The sequence below is a fragment of the Adiantum capillus-veneris genome, chromosome 13, assembly GCF_014529385.1.
Source record: "Adiantum capillus-veneris isolate H3 chromosome 13, ASM1452938v2, whole genome shotgun sequence".
NCBI classification, from domain to species: domain Eukaryota; kingdom Viridiplantae; phylum Streptophyta; class Polypodiopsida; order Polypodiales; family Pteridaceae; genus Adiantum; species Adiantum capillus-veneris.
In genome coordinates, this window is record NC_140943.1 from 79700143 (window position 1) to 79723658 (window position 23516).

A 23516-nucleotide genomic window follows, 5' to 3' on the forward strand; every position below is an offset into this window, starting at 1 on the left:
AAGCTTTGGGACTAACACCTCATTCATTTTGTGGCTTAGCTACTCGATTCTGACTTGTATGACTTGTCGGTTGCATGTTGACAGTGCTTTGTGACAAGTTCTTTGGCTGTTGTAATGGCTGTTGAGACATACTTCGTGAAGTTTCATCGTTTCCCTGTACCTTCTTCTCTTTGTAGTGCTCAGGCCTCTCGTCAGTCTTTTCTTCATGTGGATTATGGATTTTTTTATTTTTTCTTAATAATAAACAAAGAAAATCTTAAAACAACTCAATCAAAAGAAAAATCAGTCAAATAGAAATCTAAATGCTATGTACACTATACACACGTCCCTAGGGGCTCATATATGGATTTTGTCCCCATACTCCTTTGTAACACTACTATGAGGACATATACTCTAAATTTCATCAAAAAATTATCACAATAAAATGTAAAAATTCAATGCATCTCACAAAACATTGCCCTCTAATAGTCATAATGTTAGGTCCGCATTCAAAATGCCTCCCCCCTTCCTATTTGGAGTCATTCTTTACGACAGGGTATCGCAAAGGGTATGTGTTGTGCTTGGGCAATTAAAAGTTGTGCCTATGCACGCCTTGTAATGTAGCCCTATTATGCATACACAGTCAATGCATGGAAAAGATTTATGTTGTGCAAGATGTGGGTATAAGCAATTTCCTTATTGGCATTTGTTGGCGAGGCTTACTATTCTAAGCAATGTAATGGTCTTAGAAGCTCCTGTATCGTTGCTTGATTGAAGGGACTTGCTCTCTTCTAATTGTACGGTAATCGTAGAAAGAATTGTAAGAATTCAAGCGGCGATGCACTGACAACAGTTTTGTTGTTCTTCTTTGGGACCCATTTCTTTGCGATTATTGGCTGTTTTGTGCTGGCTCTCGTTTGGGAACCCATACTTTCCCATGCTTCGTTTGTGTTTAAAGAGACTTCTTTGGGATCCATTTTTTTGTTGTGTGAGTCGATAGTGGTCTTTGCTTCAGCCCTTGTATGCTTGGTTGGGGACAGGATTCAGGCTTTGAAAGTTGATATTGTGGTTGTGTTGGAATCCAAATAAATTCTTGACTTTTTCGTGCTTGGGTCAACTTCGTTGGAGTCCAAACCTGAGTTGTGAAAGCTTGCGACTTTGTGATATCCTTACCCGTTCGTGCATGCTTTCCTTGTTTTTGTTTTGGTGTTGGATCTTGTGATTTGTCATTAGAGATCTTTGTCTTCTTGATCCATATCTGTTTTTGGCCGATCTAGCTTTTTGGTATCCAGATTTGTCGAGCTTTTTGGCTTTGACTTGTTGTCCTGTTCTTTTGACCTGTCATGGTTGTTGCTAAAGGGGTTGGTGATAGTGATGGCCTGAGTTGATGATAGGGGATGTCGTAAGATTCATCACTATCACTACTATCCTTAGCAAGGTTGACTTCTTGTACTCTCCCTTGATTTTTTGGCTGGTAGTGGAAAGTTACTGTCTGTTTGCTCGTGGGTGGTAGTTTCTTGGAGGAATTTTCTAGCCCATTGATAAGAGCATTGTTAGCTCGTTGCTCTGGTCGTGGCTGTGTCTTCACCGAGGACTTTGGAATCCTCTTTTGATGCACTTTATTCGTGTAGCGATGACATTGATTCGCGGGTCATTGATCTTCTGGAAGCTCAAAGTGTTGAGCTTATATGTGAATCTACTCAATATATGGAGCCCAGGTCCCCTCTATATATACATCATCTCATGTGTGTATTCTACACACTTTGGGGTTCTATTCATGTGCTCTCTCTCTCTCAACATGGTATCAGAGCAGTATGTTTTTGTTTTCAATTTTTCTCTTGATCAAAACCGATTTTGCAAAAACTACCCGTCAAAGGGATTGGAATCGATGTGGTCTACAACTTTGCAGAAGGAATTTTTTACAAATTCTGCACCAATTTTGAGTTATCGTTCGCGGACTGCGTACATACTTGAAAATATCAACTTTTGTTTTTTGTTTTTGATTTCTCTACTAATTGAAAATGATTTTGCAGAAACTAACTGCTGAGGGGACTGGAATCAATGTGGTCCACAACTTTGTAGAAGAAAGTTTTTTCAAATTCTGCACCAATTTTGAGTTATCGTTCGCAGACTGCGTACATACTTGAAAAGAAACTTTCGCTTTTTGTTTTTGATTTCTCTGCTAATTGAAAATGATTTTGCAGAAACTACTCGCCAGGGGAATGGAATCAATGTGGTCTACAACTTTGCAGATGGAAGTTTTTTCAAATTATATACCGATTTTGAGTTATTGTTCGCAGACTGTGTACATACCTGAAAAGAAACTTCCGCTTTCTGTTTTTGAGTTTTCTCCTGATTGAAAACGATTTTGGAAAAACTTCACAACGGAGGGACCGGAATCCATGTGGTCTACAACTTTGCAGAAGGAAGTTGTTTCAAATTCTGCACCGATTTTGAGTTATCATTCGTGGACTGCGTACATGTCCGAAAAGCAAGTTTCGTTTTATGTTTTTGATTTTTCTGCTAATTGAAAACAATTTTGCAAAAACTACCCGTGTGAGGGACCAAAATCGATATGGTCTACAACTTTGCAGAAGTTTTTTTTTTCAAATTCTTCACCGATTCTGAGTTATCGTTCGCAGACTGCGTACATGCATTAAAAGCAACTTCGCTTTTTGTTTTTGATTTTTCTCCTAATTGAAAACGAGTTTGCAACAACTAGCCGTTGCAGGCATCGGAATCAATGAGAAACTATTTGCTTAAGCCATCGTAATCGATGTGGTCTATAACTTTGCAGAAGAAAGTTTCTCTAAATTCTGCATCGATTTTGGGTTATCGTCTTGGACTGCGAATATGTTTGAAAAGCAAAATTTTACTTTTTGCTTTTGATTTTCCTCATAATTGAAAACTTCTCAATTATATTTTTTCTTCATCAATCATATATTTGTTACTGACATAACTTTGCTGCAGAAGCCAGTTATATATCGTTCGGATTCAGTCGAGCCGTTGATGAACGTCCAAATTCTATCGAGCTACTGTTGGTACATGATCTTTTGTTATATGATATACTCGTTCATTGATTCTCGTATAATTATTCTTTTAGGAATATAGTTTACGTCGTTTTATTGATAATTTCTCGTGAATACCATAGTGATTTTGATGGTACCATGATGATGTTTTGTTAGTACTTTGGTCATGGTGATTTTCGTTGATACCATGATGATTTTTCATTGATACCATGGTTATTCTCGGTGATGCCATGATGATGTCTCGTTGATACCATGGTTATTCTCGGTGATTCCATGATGATATTTCGTTAATTCCATGGTGATTTTTGTTGATACCATGATGATGTTTCGTTGATACCATGGTTATTCTTGGTGATACCATGATGTTGTTTCATTGATATCATGGTTATTCTCGGTGATGCCATGATGTTGTTTCATTGATACAATGATTATTCTCGGTGATATCATGATGCTTTTTGTTGATACCATGATGATTTATTCATTTTTATTGATACAATGATGATGTTTTCTTAATACTTTGATGATATTCATTGATCACTACGTTGATAAATGTTGTTTTATGTAGTATATACACATATCATTTGCATCACATAATCACGCATCTTGTACTTTTACATTCATACTTTATGTACCATATGATGTCGTGCGTATATATGTCGTCAAAAGAGTGGCGTCGCGAACCATCTCTTATGACATTATGAACGTAATTATTTCACTAATGATGCTAATAATTTTCATGACTATGTTTTTTTTGAGTCTATGATCTATGTAGGATTGATCAAAGAATTGATTTCATGAAGAAAATTGATTTCAAAGAATTGATCAAAGCTACACAGCAGATTCTTGGAGACACTTCTGTTTACGAGCTAATTGATAGCCTTTACACCTCTTCATTGAACCTTTGTATTCATTATTGTATTTGATAAGATAGGAGTAACGTAACTCCTCATAAAACATTCATTGTAAAAGGAGTGATGTAGCTCCTCATGAACATTTGTATAATCAATGATTTTAATAATATAACAGTGGGTGTATATAGAGCTATGGGTTTTTCCCTTGATCCCCCAAGGGTTTTTTCATCCACAGTTAGGGACCCTTATTTGAACGGGGATGTTGAGCTTATATGTGAAGCTACTCAATATATGGCTTCTCTATATATGGCACCCAGGTCCCCTCTATATATACATCATCTCATGTGTGTATTCTACACACTTTGGGGTTCTATTCATGTGCTCTCTCTCTCTCTCTCTCTCTCTCTCTCTCTCTCTCTCTCTCTCTCTCTCTCTCTCTCTCTCTCTCAAAACGAAGTGTTCTACAGAGTCGTAGAACTCGTCGTCTTCTTCATCTTTTGATTCTCCACATTTCTTTGTTTTCTCCTTATTTCTAGATCTTGTTGATGTCTGGATCTCTTCCTTTTCCTGGATTACACTCACTGCAAAATAAGGAACGACATCATAGCCATTTTCATCACAAAAATTTGTTTTGGGAGCATCCTCCACGGTGCACACGTCCACAGTAGCCAAGATGTGTTCCCATCCAAAAGGCTCTAACTCTTCTTTAGGAAATGGTTCTGGGATATAGTCCCTATCCTCTATAACTCGCTCTAGGATACATTCCTCACATTTCAAGCTACCACATTGTGAAGCTCCACACATCCACAGTTCTTTAGGCTTACCTAACCAAGCTGGAAGTTCTGATCCTGCTACTGTGGTGGAATCAAACTCCTCAACCGGTGTTCTCGTCACATCCCTATAGCTATGGTCCCTCAAGTTTATCTTTGTTATGGTTTCCATATGTCTCAGGTATATATGGTCATAACCCCAATCTTGGACCATTTTCAATTGTCGCATGAATGGTCTTCCCAGAATGATGTCATAGTTGTTCTTCTTGCCAAAGTCAACAACAGCAAAAGTGTGTTCATATTCAATGCCACAAGAAGTAACAAGTACTTTTTCTAGCAGTCCTAGAGGCTTTTCTTTGTGTCCGTCTACAAGCTGCAGGGTCATTCGTGTGGATATCAAGGCAGGTTTTCCCCATTTTTTCCAAACCTCATTGGTTGCAATGGCCACACCAGCTCCACTGTCAAGGATTGCCATGGTTTTTACACCATTGAATTCCATAGGAAGGGTGGTGTTTCCATGTTCTCCCTCGTAATACTTGCCTACCTTGTTTAATGGCACTGGCCTAGTATTTAGTTGAGGCATTTCAAGCTCTTTGATGCCTTCCTTGATTTGAGTCATTGGGGTTTTTATACCAAGTTTCTCTAGACATTTACCCACATTAGCCCACATGTTTGGTCTTATTCTGAGCAACTCGGCTAACATTATTGTACAGGTGACTGGGGTAGATAGAATATCTACTAGCCCCTTTGAATCAATGGCCTTGTTGGGAGAGAGTCTCCGTGATGGGACTGCAACCACATCTGACTTGGTCTCGTACTCTCCCATGTAGGACGATAGCGTTCTTAGCAAATGGGGTTGACTATCCATAGATTGTACAGATCCTTTGTCGCCCCAATACGATCGCACATCTAGATTCATTTGAGATCCAGTCTCAAATTCCTCTATTGGTGGTAGAAACACTCCTCGTTCATCACCAGTCTTGTCTACTCGTCTTCTTAGGTCATCGGCTTCATTGGCCTCTCTGACTTGTTTCCACAATTCGTCAAGACCATCTATCTCTTTGCAATCCTCATGTATAGCTTGGTGAAATCCCTCGGAAGAGTTATCCGTGGTATTCAGTACTATCCTTAGTTCTAATGTTGGGTCTTTAAGGTTTGGTCTGTTCTCATGACTAGAATCTGGCTCTTTTAGTTCTTGGTTTGGTGGGATTACTTGTGTAGGCATGACACGGATCACATCCTCAGGTTTTGCAACTGGTGGTTCTAGTAAAGCTTGGGTTGTTTGAATCATTTTCTGGCACATTTCAAACCTGTGCTTTTCTAGTTCCGCATAGGGATGTGTCATCCACCTATGTTCTTGGGTTTGGTTGTTTTTGAGCCTCACATCATAGGCTTTCAAGAGGGCATCTAATGTCTCATTAACCTTCTTTGCCAACACAGATCCTCTGAACTAGCACTTCTCGATTTCTCATCCGTGGATGGTTCTTCTAGAGGTTTAACCATTTCTGTAAGAGAAGGTGCCTCCTTTTCCTCATGTTGTTTTATCTTCTTCTCAGCTTTGTCAAGCTTCTCAGCTAGGGATTTTTTCTCTCGTTCCCTGCGTGCTTTCATCCTAGTCTTTCTAGCTTTCCAACTATTTTGTTTGCTCTTGGTTTTCTGACTAGGTGCGTCTGTCTTTGGTTCATCATCTATCTTTGGACTCGTGTCACTTTCCGTGTTCTTTGTCTCTGGATTCTCATCAGCTTTCTTTTGAGCTTGTGCTCTCGTAACCACTTGAGCTGGTACGACATTTTCATTTTCTAAGTTACTAGGTAGCTGAACAATCCCTAATACATTTGTCGTGATTTTCCTGATTTGGTTTGGGTTTTTCGGGCAATCGGGGATCAAGTGAGTGATGCCACACTCAAGACAATAGGCATTTACTTCAATGATCTCCGTATGAGGACATTGTTTGACCAAGTGGTTGTCACAACTTTTGTGACAATCTGTCTCTGATTGAGGAGATTCTTTTAGCATTTCCTCTTGGCTATAATCAAGCTTTGACCTAGATAAGCCGTTATTTGCAATGAATCGCAATGTCCTTTCATCCATTTCATACCTTCTTTCTTTCGATTGAAACCCAGGAGGTGGAGGTTGTACCGGCCTCACCACTCCATGTGTTTCTCTCACATTTTGTTGCTCCGAAGGGTAGTACTCACTTTGGTTGCTATACCACATTGTAGCTGGTACTGGCATTGGTTTATTTGATGCTTCCATCATTGGCATGTATCTCATGTCTACCTGCATTCTAGCACCTGGCAGCGGAGGTTGTTGTCCTAAGACAAGCTCTGGCCTTAAAACTCCTACTGGTATTGGCGCATTCCCCGTAATGTATCTAGGTGGAGTAGGTGCTTCTGGAACAGGTTGTACATACCTCTCCCTACCATTTTCCATGCTGTAATAGCACTCTTCCCCCATATGGTTCGTCCATTTTCTCTCAATTTCACACCACTTTGGCTCTCCCGAATCAGACCTTACAAGAGGAATCAACCTCTTGACCAAGTCGTCCATAAGATTTTCTTGATCAATAGGTGTCGTTGGCTTGGCAATGGACTCACTTATCTGTGAAACACTGTGCTGAGAGGATGTGTCATCTCCTTGACTCTTTAAGTCCTTTTCTTTGTATGCCTCACAGTTATCCACTAGATAAAGAGCATCTTTGATAAACTCGTTTAGCGTCATACTCCTTATCATATGTAGATCTTTATGATAGCCAGCATGTCTCATTCCCTGGATAAAGATCAGCATTAGTCGTTCTTGCGTAGGTAATTCCGCTCTTGGACAGAGCTTAACATATCTCTTGAGCCGTAATGATGCTTTGCGTACTGACTCATTCTCTTTCGGTTTGAATCTATGGATTTGCGAGACCGTGTTGTGAGCAATTCCTTTTGGCGAGAATTCTTCAATAAACTCCTCAAAGAGCTCATCTAGGGTCTCAAAATCCCATTTTTCCACCGAGTCGAACCATGTAGCTGCATCATCTTCTAGAGTCAATCCAAATCCCGCAAACTGTGTCACAAAATCTGAAACTTCCTCTGCTCTAATCACTCTTCTAAAAGCTGTTACGTGATCTCTCGGATCTTTATCTCCGGAGTAATTTTGTTTACCCATTTCTGGACTTGGGATGGTCTAACTCGTCGATTGTCTACAAGTCTAACCTGAGACTCTCCCAATCCTTCTTTCGTTATCGCTCTTGAAGGGAATCTTGGTGGCTCTCTTCTTGGAATTCCTATAGGAATCCTCGTGTTTGGTGGAGGCATTTGTGGTCCTTCATTAACCAAATATCCACCTCTTTCTAGTACAGTCTATGGATTTGTGCTTTCTACAACTCTGTATTCTCGTCCATACTTGTCGACAACTATAGATCTCCATTGACAGCCGACTCCGTATGTGTAGACATATAAGAGCTTGTAATCCGTTATCTCTTCTAGGTATGGATCTAAGCACCTATAAAGATTGACCTCATTGTCGTCAATGTATCTATAGAGTCCTTCACTCTCATGACCAATCATCCAAACTCTCTTAACAAGATGGATCTTTATCAATTGCAAGTTTGGAAGATCCATTGTGGGAGGATATTCCTCTATCGTCGAGATCTCCAAGCTTGTGTAAGCTGCGTTTGAATCTAGGGTAGACATGATTTCTTGGCTTAAGAGCTTTTGCTTGGTTCAAGTAGAATTAGTCCACTGTGTTCAAGTGCTTTCGTTAGGGAAAAGTTGAAACTATGTCCAAAACCACAACCGTTTCGTCACAATTCTCGCAAATTGTCGCTTTTAGACACCCCTAACTTGCGGATGTATTTTGAGGCCTCAAACGACGTTTTTTTCAAAGTTGACCTGAATGGTTGCCGCGGGAATGCATTTAGTTCAAGTTTTGCTCTAAGATCTGTAGAGCCGCTCTCAGGCTACGTTTTGATATAAAAACTTTTCCGATCCGATACCGTTTGTGAAAGTTATGGCCAAAACAGTGAAATGCAGTTTAGAATGGTCAAAATGAGTCCAAATTCAATTTTAAAAGAAGATTTGGGATCTCTGTGACACTGTGAACACTCCTGTATGGTCAAAAGTACAGTTGAACCCTAAAACTGGCCTAGGGACATCCTACGCGTAGCATGTCTATATGCTCAGAATTTAACAAAATTTGGTCCAGAGACTCCCCTTAAGTCCAGCAACACAATGGTATGCTCATAATTTCATTTGTATGTAAAAATGGCCTTGAGACATCCTACACGTAGAATGTCTTTTTGCTCTGTTTCAGCTCAAACTTGCACTATAGCTTCCCCATGATGTGCTAGACTCGCAGCTATTTTTACTTTTTGATTCTGACACCTATAGGCTGGTCAAATGATCAAGAATCTGTTCCAGAAGCCTGATGTCCGTTCTAATGAATTCTTAAGTCAAATCAACTCCAAATTGGACCAAATTTGCCTAGGAGGCTTGCCTAAGGCTATACAACACCCTGCTATGTCCACAGTTTGAATTTGGCTTCTAAATCATGCCTTAGACATACTACGCGTAGGATGTCAAACTGCTCAGAATTGCCCCAAATTTGAACCACAGACTCTCCTTAAGGTGCTAATCACAGTGGTATGCTCAGAGGTTGATTTGGAGTGCTAAATCATGGTGAAGACATCCTACGCGTAGGATGTCTAAGTGCTTAAAATTGCCCCAAACTTGAGCCACAACTTCCCCTTGATGTCAGAAACCGAATTCTATGCTTAGATTTTAATTTGGATGTCAAAAGACCCCAAAACTAGCTATTCTTGCCTTTTTCAATAAAAAATGCTAAAGTCTACTTAAAACCCAATTTTCTCACCCAAATGAGCTGAAAACTCTCACCTGCACTCAAAACATTATGTATAACGTGCACATGAAGTCATCCTATGGTTTGGTCTCAAAAATTATACGTTGGGCACAATTTGGGTAGGATGTCTGGCAATTCTTGTCTTTTGGCTTTGATTTGTCAAAATTTGGTCAAATTTCCACTTTCCAGGTGAAAATAGGGTAAAACCTACCTTCTAAACATAGTGGTAACCTCAGATTTTCAAAAAAATGCCCAGATCACCCTGTAGACATCCTACGTGTAGGATGTCTACTGTTTATTTTTTCAAGCTAAAGTGTCCCTGATGCTTCCTTATGCTCTCAGCAAGTGCAAGTATGCTTCACAATTGCAAAAACATGCAAAAATCACTCAATTTAAGCCTTTTCTGAAATTTTATGTTTTTTGACTCCGCCTTTTGGCTTTTGGTCAACAAAAATAGGAAAAAACACCTAAGTCAATATGTTACTAGGGTAAAATCTACCCTCTGAACCCACTGGTAACCTCAGTTTTCCCAAATTCCCTTCCAAAAGTGCCCTAGAGACATCCCACGCGTAGGATATCTACTGATGAAATTTTTGGCAGAATTCATCCACATGCCTCCCCAAGTCTTGAGCACTACTTTTCAAGCATTCCTAGCAGTTTTTATGAAAAATTGTGCTCAGAATCTTAAGTTTCTTATTTTTGCGTTTTTGACACTCCGTCTTTGGTCTTTTGGGTGTCAAGAGTTGGTCAAAACTCTAGTTTCAATGTATACTTAGGGTAAACCCCCCCTTTTGAACACACTAGTGCAGTCAGAATTTTCAAATTTGGTCTCCAGAACCCCCTTGAGACATCCTACGTGTAGGATGTCTATGTTTACAGAATTGCAGGTTTTCTTCACAGAACCCTTGCAAATGCTCTTTTATATGCACAACATCAGTGAGTCATACAAAAATATCCACAAAAACTTTTTTAATGCATTTTTACCCTCAAAAGCACACTTTTCCGTGATTCGAAATGCAATAAAGCACTTTAGCAAATAATTCAGTGTTGAATATCTCTAGATCAGAATCAGATCACTTACCTAAAGCTACTCCTACAAATCATATGGGGTTTTGCATCTATGAGTAGAAAAACGCTTCATTGCCACACACGGACTAGTAAACTCTTTTATCACCTCACAAATCACTCGACCACCAACAACTACTCTAATCCACAAATCCTAACTAAACCTATCTAGTCGCAGACCCTCGGCAAGACACACGCTTCCTGGCTATCCACTTGATCGCAAAATATCCTCTTCCCGATCCACTTAAGAAAAATGCTTTCTTTAGCCAAAACTAAATCAAGCAACCATCACATGAGTGTTAGTAGGAAACCTACTTAGGTCCTTGTGTCCCCGGCAGCGGCGCCAATGTTGGACGGGAGCGACTCACACACCCATGAAGTGCATGCAAACACTACCTAGATCAACATAATGTCAATCGAGGACACAGATGACATGATAGGCACACGGAGGAAATCTCTTTAGCTTGTCAGGCTGAGACCATCCTACACATACAACACATACGCAAGGTAACCACAATCAAGAACCTCACTGCTCTCAACCACACCACCTAGCCACATACACACATACGCAAGGTAACTCACCTAATCATGCCATATTCATACAAACTTAAGGAACACCATCCACTCACTAGGATACACCTGTCCCTAAGCTTCTACACTCAAAACCGATATGTGGAAAATGCGTAGGATGACAGAGCAGAATTTTGAAAGTGCCCGAAACTGAAATTTATGAGTACCTATGCGTAGCTTATGTCACCACGATTCTTTACACTACTAGCATGCAAAAAAAAGACGTCGTTTGATACACTTACGGCCACAAATAGCTCGTAGATGTGTCGGCGTGTGCGCTTCGTCTCGCGTGGAATGCTTGGCATTGTCGCGTAGCTCTCCTCGAGCCTACAGCACTGGTGCAGTCGGATCTCCAATGTGTTGAGCGAGCCGGGTGTAGCAAGAGGATAAAGCTCACGCTCACTCTCTTTCTCTCTCACACACAGTAGACGGTAGCGCTAAAGTCTTCTTACAAAATGACCTAGGTACCTTATATACTAAGGCTACCTTAGGTTTAACCAAAAATGGGGTTGAAAGGGTCAAATGGCTTTGTATTTACAATCTGGAAGTGCCATTGCACCCCGGCTTTTGAATAACTACTCATTACAAATGACGTTTATAGCCATAATCCGCATCATTTCATAACTCGCAAAAGATAAGACTTTGGTACGAAACTTGAGTTATGTTGTGTTGTTGACCCAGCGGCGGCCAACATTTTGTAACATTAAAGTCATTTTGTCAGAGCTACCAACACTCATGCCTCCTTGTTGGGAGTACACATTCTTTGTTAGCTCTAGTGTTGGGAAGGAAACAATTGGTGCAGTTTTATTACAACAAGATCCCCACAGTACCAGGATGCGACCCATCTACTTTGCTAGTAGGGTCATGAATGCTTTGGAGAGAGGCTACACAAACACAGAACTCATGATGATTTCTCTCATGTTTGCGGTGAGAAAGTTTAGATCCTACATGATACCAAAACCTCTTGTAATTCTCACTGCGAAAAAATTGTTCCCTTGGGTGTCATCTCAAATGAATCTTAGCACTAGGATCTCAAAGTGGATTATGGAATTGCAAGAGTTCCAATACTCTTTCAAGGTAGAAGATAGTGTGCATGCACAATTGGCAGGGATCCTTACTTATAGGGTACATGAGAAGGAGATTAAGGTGCCTGAAGTAAAGACCCTACCATTGCCACCACCTAAAAGTATTCCTAATGCTCTTACCTTTTCCTTTGATGGAGATTTTTGACAAGCCACAGGAAAAGCAGGGGGAGGGCTAGTGTTGCTCAACCCAAGTGGGGAGGTGGTCATGAAAGAGAAGGTCAATCTACCAGGTTCAACTAACAACAATGAAGCAGAATATGACACACTACTTCATGGTTTAAAGATATGCATTGGACAAGGTATACAACGTCTCATGGTAAAAGGGGGTGCACTTCTCATTTGTGAAACAAATTTTAGGCATTTGGGCATGCAAGAATAAAAGCCTAAGGACAAAAGTTCATTCCATTCGTAGATTGTTTAATCAATTTGAAGAAGTGCAACTATATCATATTCCTAGGAAACAGAATGAAGATGCCGATTTACTTGCACAGTAAGTAGTTACATGTGTTGAGAAAGAAGTGCAGGTCATCATGGTGGCAGCAATTGTCAAGCAACCGAGATACGAGGGATTGGAGTCATTGAATCCCATTATTAGCTACATTTTGGAGGGTGAGTTTCCATAAGACTTCAAGAAGGCTCAGAAGAGGAGACTCATGAAGAAGGCAAGCGCGTATCTCTTCCTAGAAGGATCCCTCTATCAAAGAAAGAAGGATCAAGTGTGCAGCAGAGTACCAACTATCAAGGAGATTCCAACCATTCTAAAAGGTTTGCATGAAGAGGCATGTGGTGGTCATTTTGCCCAAGAGTTAACTGTGAAGAAGATTTTTCTTGCAGGGTATGTTTGGCCAAGTCTGCATGTGGATGTCCAACATTGGTGTAAAAGTTGTCACAATTGTCAGGTAAATGGGAATAGAAGATTGGTTTATGGTCCAAGTCAAATCGTGCTTGTGAATGGACCCTTTGAAAAGTGGGGCATTGATGCTATGGGTCCTCTGCCTAGGACAAAAAATGGTAAACTCTACATTCTAGTGGCTGTAGACTATATGACTAGGTGGGTGGAAGCACAAAGTGTCGCAAAGGTAAATGAGAGGACAATGAGAAAATTTGTATACACTCACATTTGTTGTAGATTTGGCACACCTTTGGAGATTGTTTTTGGTAATGGTCCAGGGTTTCGAAAGGGCTTGCTCACAAAATTCTGTGAAGAACTTCACATTCTACATCATCATAGTACACCCTACTATCCCCAATCAAATGGTTTGGTAGAAAAATCTAATGGTGTCATTGCAGGTATCATTAGAAAGATGGTGAAAAACAAGACAAAGTTGTGGGATGACTTCTTGGATGGTGCCTTGTGGGCATATCGAACCACATATAGGGAAGCCACGGAGTTCACACCATCTCACTTGGTCTATGGTCAAGAGGCTTTACAACCAATTGAGCTCAACATTCCAACAATGCGACTTCATGGCAAAGTAGCACAAGATGATCAAGAAGCATGGATGGATTGACTTCTTACCTTAGCTGAGCTTGAGTGGAAAAGAGAAGAAGCATACGAGTGCTACAAGAGGAAAGCCACACAGACGAAGGAAAAGCTTGACAAGAAACTGAAGGACAAAGGCATCCATGAAGGAGATCTTGTTCTAAGGTATGACAATCGACTTGATAATCGTTTTGATGCCAAGTTTGAAACTAGATGGCAGGGGCCATACATAGTCAAGAACAATTCAAGTTACTATCAACTTATGTACTTGAATGGGAAAGAGCACTCCAGGAAGGTAAACGGGTATCGCATGAAGCCTTATTTGATTCGCCTTCTACCAAAGGATCTACCAAAGATCTGTCAAAAGGCAACAATGTCATGTAAATATTGTTCCGTGAAGCATGAGTGTAACTCAAACCAAAATTCCAAGGGGCCAAACAATGAAGAGCTTGTCAAGGACTCTGAAGCACTCTCTTTGGAAAAGATGCTTTATGATGGTACATGAATATACCATCATCCTGGGGGAGGGCTAATGATAGCCATTTTTCGGCTCTTTGTAATTTCCATAGCGAGTTACCTCACCCTATCAAATCACTCAAACACTGTGGTTACCCTCACCCTTTCACTGTATATAGGTGTGTGTGAGTTAGGGGACTTTTCCCATATTTTCTTAAAAACCCTCAGCTAGCTAGTCACTGGGCTAGTTGAGCCAAAAAAATAAATAAAATCAAAAAAATAAAATATATTATGGTCCATTTGTGTGTAAATACTTCATTGTATATAGGGCCTAAATAAAAGAATTTTTCATAATTATTTTGGTATTTATTTAAATATTTCTACCTATGATGTGTTATTCATGCTATGTACATTGACTCACCATTACCATATTTTTTCTTACCATTTTGAATACTCTTTATTCCATATAAAAATAATTTCATGCAAGCTTCTCTTATTTTTGGTGTAACTCCATCCCAACAAAAATCCAAAAATACTAGTTCTATTTATGTGTATATTTTTTCGCTATTGTGATTTTTTCCTTCCTACATCTATTCTCTATTACTCTCATAAATTAGACCACCAAAAATATTCATCTTTTTTTGGTAGACTTATAATGAGAGAGATTTATTTTGACCCCTTTATATTTTTTCCACATATATTATTTATATTTGACATGTACATATTTTTTTTAGACCCCTCAATATTTGATTTTCTTAGTTGTACTATTCACTTATATCATGATCTCAACAATATCTTCAATTATAGACCTACCAAATAAAGTCAAGGGTATGTGGCATGCATGCATGCACTATGAGGGGCTCACTCTTGAAGGTATTCAAAAGAATCATCCAAAGAAGGACCTCACAAGGACTTTGTGCAGTGGAAAAAAACAGTTGGTTTTGCTGAATTTTTAAAGATCACTTGCTCTCGGAATTTTTAAAGATCACTTGCTCCATATTTTCTTACCTATTAAGAGTTTTTTCTTCCTTAGTTGTATCCTACTTGGATACTCCCATTGTAAATATCCAGTTCCATTTGTAAATCAATAAAAATACTAACTCTACTAATTTACTAACACTAACCTACTATGAAAAGTCATATCACCTCCACTTCTCTCCTCTCTCTCTTCTTCATCTATCCACACCAACTTCTTGATAATTCCAAGCAAAATAAATTAGATAAGTGCTAAGAATCTAACCCAACCATGGTTAGAGGAGTAACCCTAGCCATCAAAATTGCTATAAAAGGAGGGTGTAGCTAGCACAAAAGGGGGGGAGCCATAAGCAAGAGCGCTATGCTATAGCTTGAGAAGCCAAGCTCAGCCTCTCTAGAAGGAGCTCTTGAGTGGAAGCTCATTGTCTTATGCATATACATGTGTTGTATTAGGGGTGATTAGCAAGGGAACTCTATGGCATTGTAAGAGAGAGTGATCATTCAATTGAGAGTAGAAAATCTATCATTTCTCCTACTAGTGTAAGCCCAACATTTGTTGAATCAAGGAGGGTGAATTTGGAGTAAGCTTGGATACTATTTCTCTCTTCCAACGTGAAGTAATGGACAAAAATGATGTGTAAGTGTCTTGGTGTTTTTTTAAAGTTCTTGATAGCTTGTCTCTGGGTGTTGTCATCAATTTAGCCATAAATCCCACATACTGTAAGAGGGCGACAGGGTGGAGAGGACTCTCTTGGCCTTAAGACAGTGATTGGGGTGGCTTTTCTTGTGACGTGTTGTGGTGTAATTTACTCAAGCTATGTTGAACAAATACTAATCTCACTTCCACTGGTCATGACAGATTTGTAAGAAGGTATTAGTGGACCAAGCACCCCCTCCCCCTTCCCTCTTTTTCTTACATATATAATTGTGTTTTCTTGATCACTGTCGAACATTTCAAAGTAGCCCGAGCACTCTCTCTCTCTCTCTCTCTCTCTCTCTCTCTCTCTCTCTCTCTCTCTCTCTCTCTCTCTCTCTACGCGTCCTAGTTCGAATCCAAAACTAGGTGGTGCCCCAAATTTGTGTAGGCTTAGGTTGTGGGTTTTTGTGTGTGTTGTTGTTTTTTTCCAACCCTAACCCAATTTAGCAGCACGGGAGCCGAGAAGAGTGCTTAGAGGCCACTTTTCTTGTTGCCCGCCCCGAACCACCTCAATATAAAGGGAAAAGTGGGAGAGGAATGGGCCGCGTGGATTCTTTTTCTATTGCGGTAATATTGACGGCTATATATGTGGTAATAATTGTGGTAATGCTCGTGGAAAAATTGGAAAACGTGCCAACGGGGCTGTAGCATACAATTTCTCTCTTTCTTGAAGCTCTCTCTCTCTCCTCTTATGCGGTAATGCTTTGACGTAACAACAACATTCTCCCATAGTGCTCTTGGAATGCATTGGTTGTAATGTATGTCTGAAAAGAGAATCACATATGGATGCATCTTCAGCATCTGTAAGATGTTGACATGAATTGTGGACAAGTAAGAATTCATGTCGTCATTCCTAACGAGTGATCGTTGGAAAGATATGTTGTTTGAGTATGCTTTTCTTGTCATGTATGCCAAGTGTGGTGTCCCCTAGCCTTCATATAAAGGCATAAAAATCTTGTGTTGGATGCATGCCGCAAACGTGCTCTATTGAAGTTTTGATCGTACGATGTGGCATGGGCAAGGCAGAAAGCTGTTATTTCTGTACGGCCCAGAGAGAAGGTTTTCGGTTAGATACAATCACCTATTATATTGATTTCAAGCAATGTGAAAGCTTTTCGCAGATAGCATGATCTATCAACATGCATCTATGAAGTCCTATATCTTCAAGTTTGGCACCATTAGTTTTGAACTTGAACCTGTCCGGGAATTGTCATGTTGAAGGCCATGATTTAGTAAAATATGGTCAAATATAGGGGTGTGGTAAGGAAAATCTAAAAACAATTTCAAAGCAAGGGATTCTCTCTAGCAATCACCAAGTTTCAATAATATCCATCAAAATTCACTTATTTTCATTTTCATGTATTCAATTGGAAAAGCGTTCGACACAAAAATCCCTTCTGACGATCGAACAACTCCATGACAAATTTCTATTTGGAAAAGAGACCTATTTTCCTCTAAGAATTTCTACTTTGAAATGTAAATTTAGATAGGTATTTCTCTTTTCAATATGAGAAAAGAAGGACGTTTTAATTTCCATGTTGGAATATAAGAGCATATTTTCCATGATGTAAATATTTCTAGGAATATTTACCATAAAGAAATCAAGACTTTTCCATGTAGTTTTACTTATCACATCATGGAAATTGGAATTTCTTTATATGGGAAATTTCTCACGCCCAACTTGAAAACTTTTCCACTTGGGTATATTAGAACTTCCACATGGAAAACTTGTTTTCCAATTTGAAAATATTGGACATGGAACAATTAAAAATATAAATATATGTATTGGCTACAATCAGGATTGTTTTTTTACAACCACCCGTTTCTTGAAAAAACCAAAGGTTTTATTCTTTTCTTTGCACTTTAGTGTAATTTATAACGGGTAGCTCACATTTCACATGTAAAGAATAGGTTAATTAAGTTCATGGCAAAAAGGATAAAGCCACCTGGGTAGAATGCCATCTCACTCTTCCAAGCTAGTAGAATATTCCTTCCAAGCTACTTGTTGACCAACACTTCTAGAAGACCACATCTACGCCTCCCCTTACGGACACATATCTCAAGGTCTCATATACCTAAATTTGACAGTATTTCTATCATACTACATTCAAATACACATGTCTTGAAATTTCGTACCCTATCTTTAAAATATTTAATATTTTTTTGTAATTATTTTCTTATAAAAATGGTTAGAGACAAATTGCATGACTACATTGAAACAATGCTGAAAACAATTTAAGCTTACTTCCCAAGATCATTTGGAGGGTTTATCACCATGTAGATGAGCATAGACGAAGAGAACTTTTGAGGTTTCGATTCTAAAATTAATAGAATTACAAGGGTCTTTAAATAGAGGCTTTAGTGGAAGAAATCCACTCTATGTAACATCTTAAAAGATGCTCTTGTTGTGATTTTCTATTGAAACTTTTAAAATGTACTTTGTGTGTGCTCTTTAGGTCTCTTATAGTTGGCCAAAGTTGACCATACATGTCATCTACATCACCTAAGTTCAATGTATCCATTGCAATTGCCTCCATGCGATCATTGCTCAATAGCTCCACCACAATCTAAAGAATCCAAAAAAACAATAATTAGTAACTAGAACAAGGCATGTCAATTATCTTTAGCTAAGCGACATGTCTAAATACAATATTACTTTCATCTAACCTCTTCATCAAAGCTCTCATTGAACCTTGATGGCTTTTTTATAATTCTACATGACCTGGTTACTTTAGGCATCTACACAAGAAAGAACCATTAATCAAAAGGTGGCATTAACAATGACAACATTTTCACACATTTAAATTGTTCAAATTAACACTCACTGTTGAATGATTTTGATTACACATAGAAGGGGATATTTGATTAGAGAGATCACCAAGTACCTACACACAATGAATTTTTTTATTGATCATTATCCACTCTAAAAACATAAGAATTAACTCACAAACATACCTTCCAGCCACTTGAAGTTGGTAACTTCTTCTTCTTTTTAAGAGGCTCTTTGCTCGAGGTGTTCTATGAGAAAAAGCTCATAGATTGTTTGTCATTGTTGTAATTTTATTGAATAAACTAAAAAATAGAGTTAACTCATGGTGCCAATGGTTACCATCACTGAAGATAGGCTCGCAAACTTTTTTGTTTTCGTCTTTGGATTAATTGCATTTTCCTACAAACCACAAAAAATTAAGTAGAGTAGAGAGAAAGAGAGAGAAAGAAGATGTTGTGGTGGGTGAGACAAGTAAGAGTAGAGCTTATAACTTACAAAGCTATTTGATTCAATGTCATCGATCACTTGTTGACATGAATAACCGTTCAAGCGTTGCACAACGATATCTTCATTTCTCTCAAAAGTCCCTAATAAGTCTCTCGAGTGAGAGGGAACCATGTTTTCTTAACAACACTTTATAATCAATTTCTACTATATGAACATGAACATTTGAATTTCAAGAGTTTTTTAGTGTGAATTTCATTTACCTAACAATAAGCCTAAGGGATTTCTTTTTTGAAAATGGGGAGAGAGAGAGAGAGAGAGAGAGAGAGAGAGAGTCTAACTTTTTTATTAAGACACTTGTCTTGTAAATTGCTCGAATCTTGGCACATAAAATCCTCGAAAGTTACTTGATAGTCACAAGCATATTGTATCTCATGAGCAATGGCCGGTACATTGACAATTGTGCTTTTGTTCAATGGTGGCTCTACTTCATTCGAAAATGGTGCAACATTATCCTAAGAATTTAAATAAAAGCAATTAGATTCTATTAGATGACAAAATGGTAAGCAATACTCACTATGTTCAAAGCTAAGATTAAGAGAAAGGGTATAATCCCAAGAAAATAAAAAGAGATTATAATAGCATAAGAAAACTTTAGCAAACTCTAATGATAAAGAATGATGATTGCCTTGTCCTATTCTATCATTACAAGAATGACATGGATTTGCACTTTACAACTTCAAGCATGTGGAACAAAGATAAAAGAAACATTTTCCTAAAAGAGAAGACAAATTAGAATCACAAGCTCTTTAAAACTTACTCGTTGAGCTTGACTTCTTTGAAGATCGTGAGAGCCATCCAAGCAACCATTATTAACATAAGGGTGAAGAACTTCATAGCTTGTTGGTACTTCCCCTTGTAGCCTAGCCTCCTGAAAAACATCCATATATAATTGTTTCAAAAGGATATGTCTATATTACAAGGTTTTTAAAACTCATTTTTTTAAAGAATTACCTCATTGGTATCATCAAGGGTGATGACCCCTTGGACGAGGCCTGTATAGAATGCACTTTGGGGAGTCTCTTCTTTGTGCAATGTAGTTGATGCATTGCTCATAGTGCAACCTTGGGTAGACTCCATGGGAGGTATATCATCCTTGACAAACTCGTTCTAGAATGAATGAATGAGAGAGAGAGAGAGAGAGAGAGAGAGAGAGAGAGATTAGAACAAGTGAGAGATACATAAAAAACATACAAGATACATAGAATACATATTGGTAATACCGTTTGTTGATTGGTGTGATTATGACCAAGACTTCGATCAATGTTGTCGCCTTGAGCATAGCATCTACGTCTTTTTGCGTCCACCATTCCTTTGCCACACTTTCTAATGTAGTTTCGATGTTCCAAGACCTTCATGTACACATCTTCAATTCGCCATGGCAATTCTCCAAGTTTTCCAAAGTGGAGAGGTGGAATGTGCTCCATATTTTCTTTGATAAAATCGAGGATTTGATCTGATTTTTCACGACCATTGCGGAGATTGATGAATGAAAAATCCTCTTTGTCTTGCCTGCAAAAACCCATGTCAAATAACTCTCTAATTTTCACCATGCCCTTGTTAAAGGATGCTCATGCTTCTCGATAATGTTTCACAAGGAAGGCTCTCCCAACGGTGGCATACATATCTTTTACCTTCCTAGGGTAGAAAATCCTATGATGCGTTATTGGGCGCGCATCATTTTTAGGGATTCCTACATTACTTGTGATAAAGTCACTAACTACATCGGGTAAAGTAGGTTTGACATGAGATTCGGTGTTGTATTCTAGGGCTTTGCTTTGTGAGGTTAAGCTCATATTCTCGGAAGAATGAAAAAGGGGTGATGTTTGACTCTTAGGAACAAATATGTGGCCACCCTCTAGTACCCTTTTAGACCAACCCACCAAAGCATGTCTATGGGCAACACTCTTTATGCCTATCTCACTCCAACCTTCACTAGTCATATACAAGCAAAGTTTTCCATTAATGCCACTAGAAAAAAATAGCCTCAGAGTATTCACGTGTACCACAAAACCTTTGCACAAAATTAACCACTGATAGAGTGTCCCTTGATATCACCTTGGAGTTAGTGTCAAAGCACACATCTTCAAAGCTACGAGCCAAATTGAAAAGATTAAAGAAAGAACACTAAATAAAGCTTGATTTTTTGCTAAAGAGAAGAGTATACTCTTGAATTCAAAATGCTTCACATTATACGTACCCTTTGACAGTCATATCTGTCCTCAAAAATGCAGTTTATGGAGCTCGTGAAATAGCCCTTGTGAGCACCTGAGCTTTTCTTCTTGTTGCACGTATGAACCTGTTCGGAGTTTCAAATGGAGATGAGCCGTTTATATAGGATCTTGGAGATGACCTAGCTTTCCTTGATTACAGCTTCTCCAACGCACCCTTAAGGGCTCCGTACTGACTGGCCTTGATTACAGCTTCTACAACGCACCCTTAAGGCCTCCGTACTGAGCTTGTCTCTAATGTCCCTTGCTCTCTCTGAGCGCGGACTTGAGAGCCTTTTGCTGAGCTTGTCAGATGGCTTCCCCCCCTTTCAACTACAGCTCGTATCCTCTCTTTGGCTGTCAATCAGCCGGCGGCCTTTAGGCCCTTCCAATCCCTTGGCAGCGCCTAGCTCCTACAGCGTGCTCTAGCTTCTAAGCCCTCCGTGCCCTCCTTTTATATTGCTCTGCAAGTGGGAGACTTTGCAGGATATACGCAGCCGTGCCGCCCTTCGCTTCACGCACACAATATACCCCTTGCTCTCCCAGTTGACGGTGGCCTTATAAGGAGGTCTCCCACTCAGGAGTTGATTCAAGCTTGGGGGGTCGTAATACAACAAAGTTAAGTAATACTATTAGCAAGTGAAGCTCGCATTTCAGGAGAAGCCTTGTGCGTTCGCTGCGTTGATCTGTGCATAGCCAAACTAGAACGTTCAATGCGCTTTGTGTATAGCTAGAGAATCCAAAAATTAGCTGTGGCGAGATATGAAGATGGAGTGCCAATTTAGATTGTAGCTGCTAACAGAATGTGTGTGTGTGTGTGTGTGTGTATGTGTGTGTTTTTGGAGGGAAACTTGAAACGTGACTGTTTCGCTTGTAAAAGCTTATCGAATCGAATATTGGTTTTGCTAGAATTCATAACTGTAAGAAACGGTGCCCAATAGCCCTCCATAATGACGCTACAGACTCACGATGGACTCGTGGAGAGAGAGAGAGAGAGAGTGCAGCAATGTGTGTGTGTGTGGCTGATAAGGTTCGCTAGAGTCTGCCGCCAGCCAATGTGGACCCACTCCTAGCCAACGTCCAATTCATGGAGCCTGGACACGGTTCGCCAGTCCAGTCGTTTTCATTGGGCCATTTTGTAAGGCCAAAATACCCCCCTAATTTGTGTAAATTCCAAACTACCTCTCAAGTTTCAAAAATTCCCAAAAAACCATTGTATCTATTTTGGTGGCCTAAAGATATTCTAATCATTATTCTTTTTGGACAATTGAGCAATGAGAGGCGTTTTTAAGCGTAAGCACCTTACAAAAAAGGGCAATTATGTTTACAAATAATGAAGTTCATAGTCTCCAAAAACTACATAACCATCTCAAACTCTAGTTTTAGCATCTTCTATTGAATGGCAATCAATCTTTGAAATTTGAGGGGTATTTTGGGAATTTCCACAAATTAGAGAGGTAGTTTGCTAATTTTGTAAGGACCAACTTCGAAACAGAGTAGCGTAGCTGTAATGGCTTGCGTCTCTGGCTGGGGACATCGGTGGTTCGCAACCCCTCTGTTGTTTTTGCGCGCCTCAAAATTTGGAAGTCTGTCGCTATCTTGTTGTGGGCGAGGGGGTAACCCTGGGTATACTTTTGCTTTTCCAAACAACATGCGGCACCGATGATATTGCGCCAACTCAAAGTCGCGAACGTCGAGGCAGACGTGTGTGATTGGGCCCAAAGAGCTACAACCCGTCCATGACATTGTATACCTCATGTGTAACCAGCACAACATGTCAATCGGAAAGAAATTTTTCCTAGGCCAAGATATATATATGTATATATAATTTTCATTGGTTTTTGTAGCAAAGATATTAATAACGGCACCGCTAGTCTACTTGGATAGTGATATACGATATAAACACTAACCTAGAATGTATATTTCACCCCTGGCATAGTTCCATAGTCTTCCTACATGCATATAGAGAAAAATAGAGAACATGTGCATAGCCAATTTGATAGTGTCCCTACATGTATATAGAGAAAAAAAGGGAAAATTAGTTGCATGGTGTGATGTAGAACATGTGCAAGCGACAATACAACCAACACTCGACAATAATAGCGGCATTGCTAGTCTAGTTGGATATTGATGTACGATATAAACACTAACCTAAAACGTATATGTTACCCCTTGCATAGTTCTATAGTGTCCCTACATGTACACATGAATGGATGGATAGTGTCCCTGC

At 39.3% G+C, this 23516-nt stretch overlaps 1 pseudogene; it reads right to left on the minus strand.

Moving 5' to 3' along the window:
* LOC147444316 (uncharacterized) overlaps window positions 1-20872 on the minus strand; it is a 45775-nt pseudogene extending 24903 nt beyond the window's left edge.
* Between the last annotated feature and the right edge of the window lie 2644 nt (window positions 20873-23516).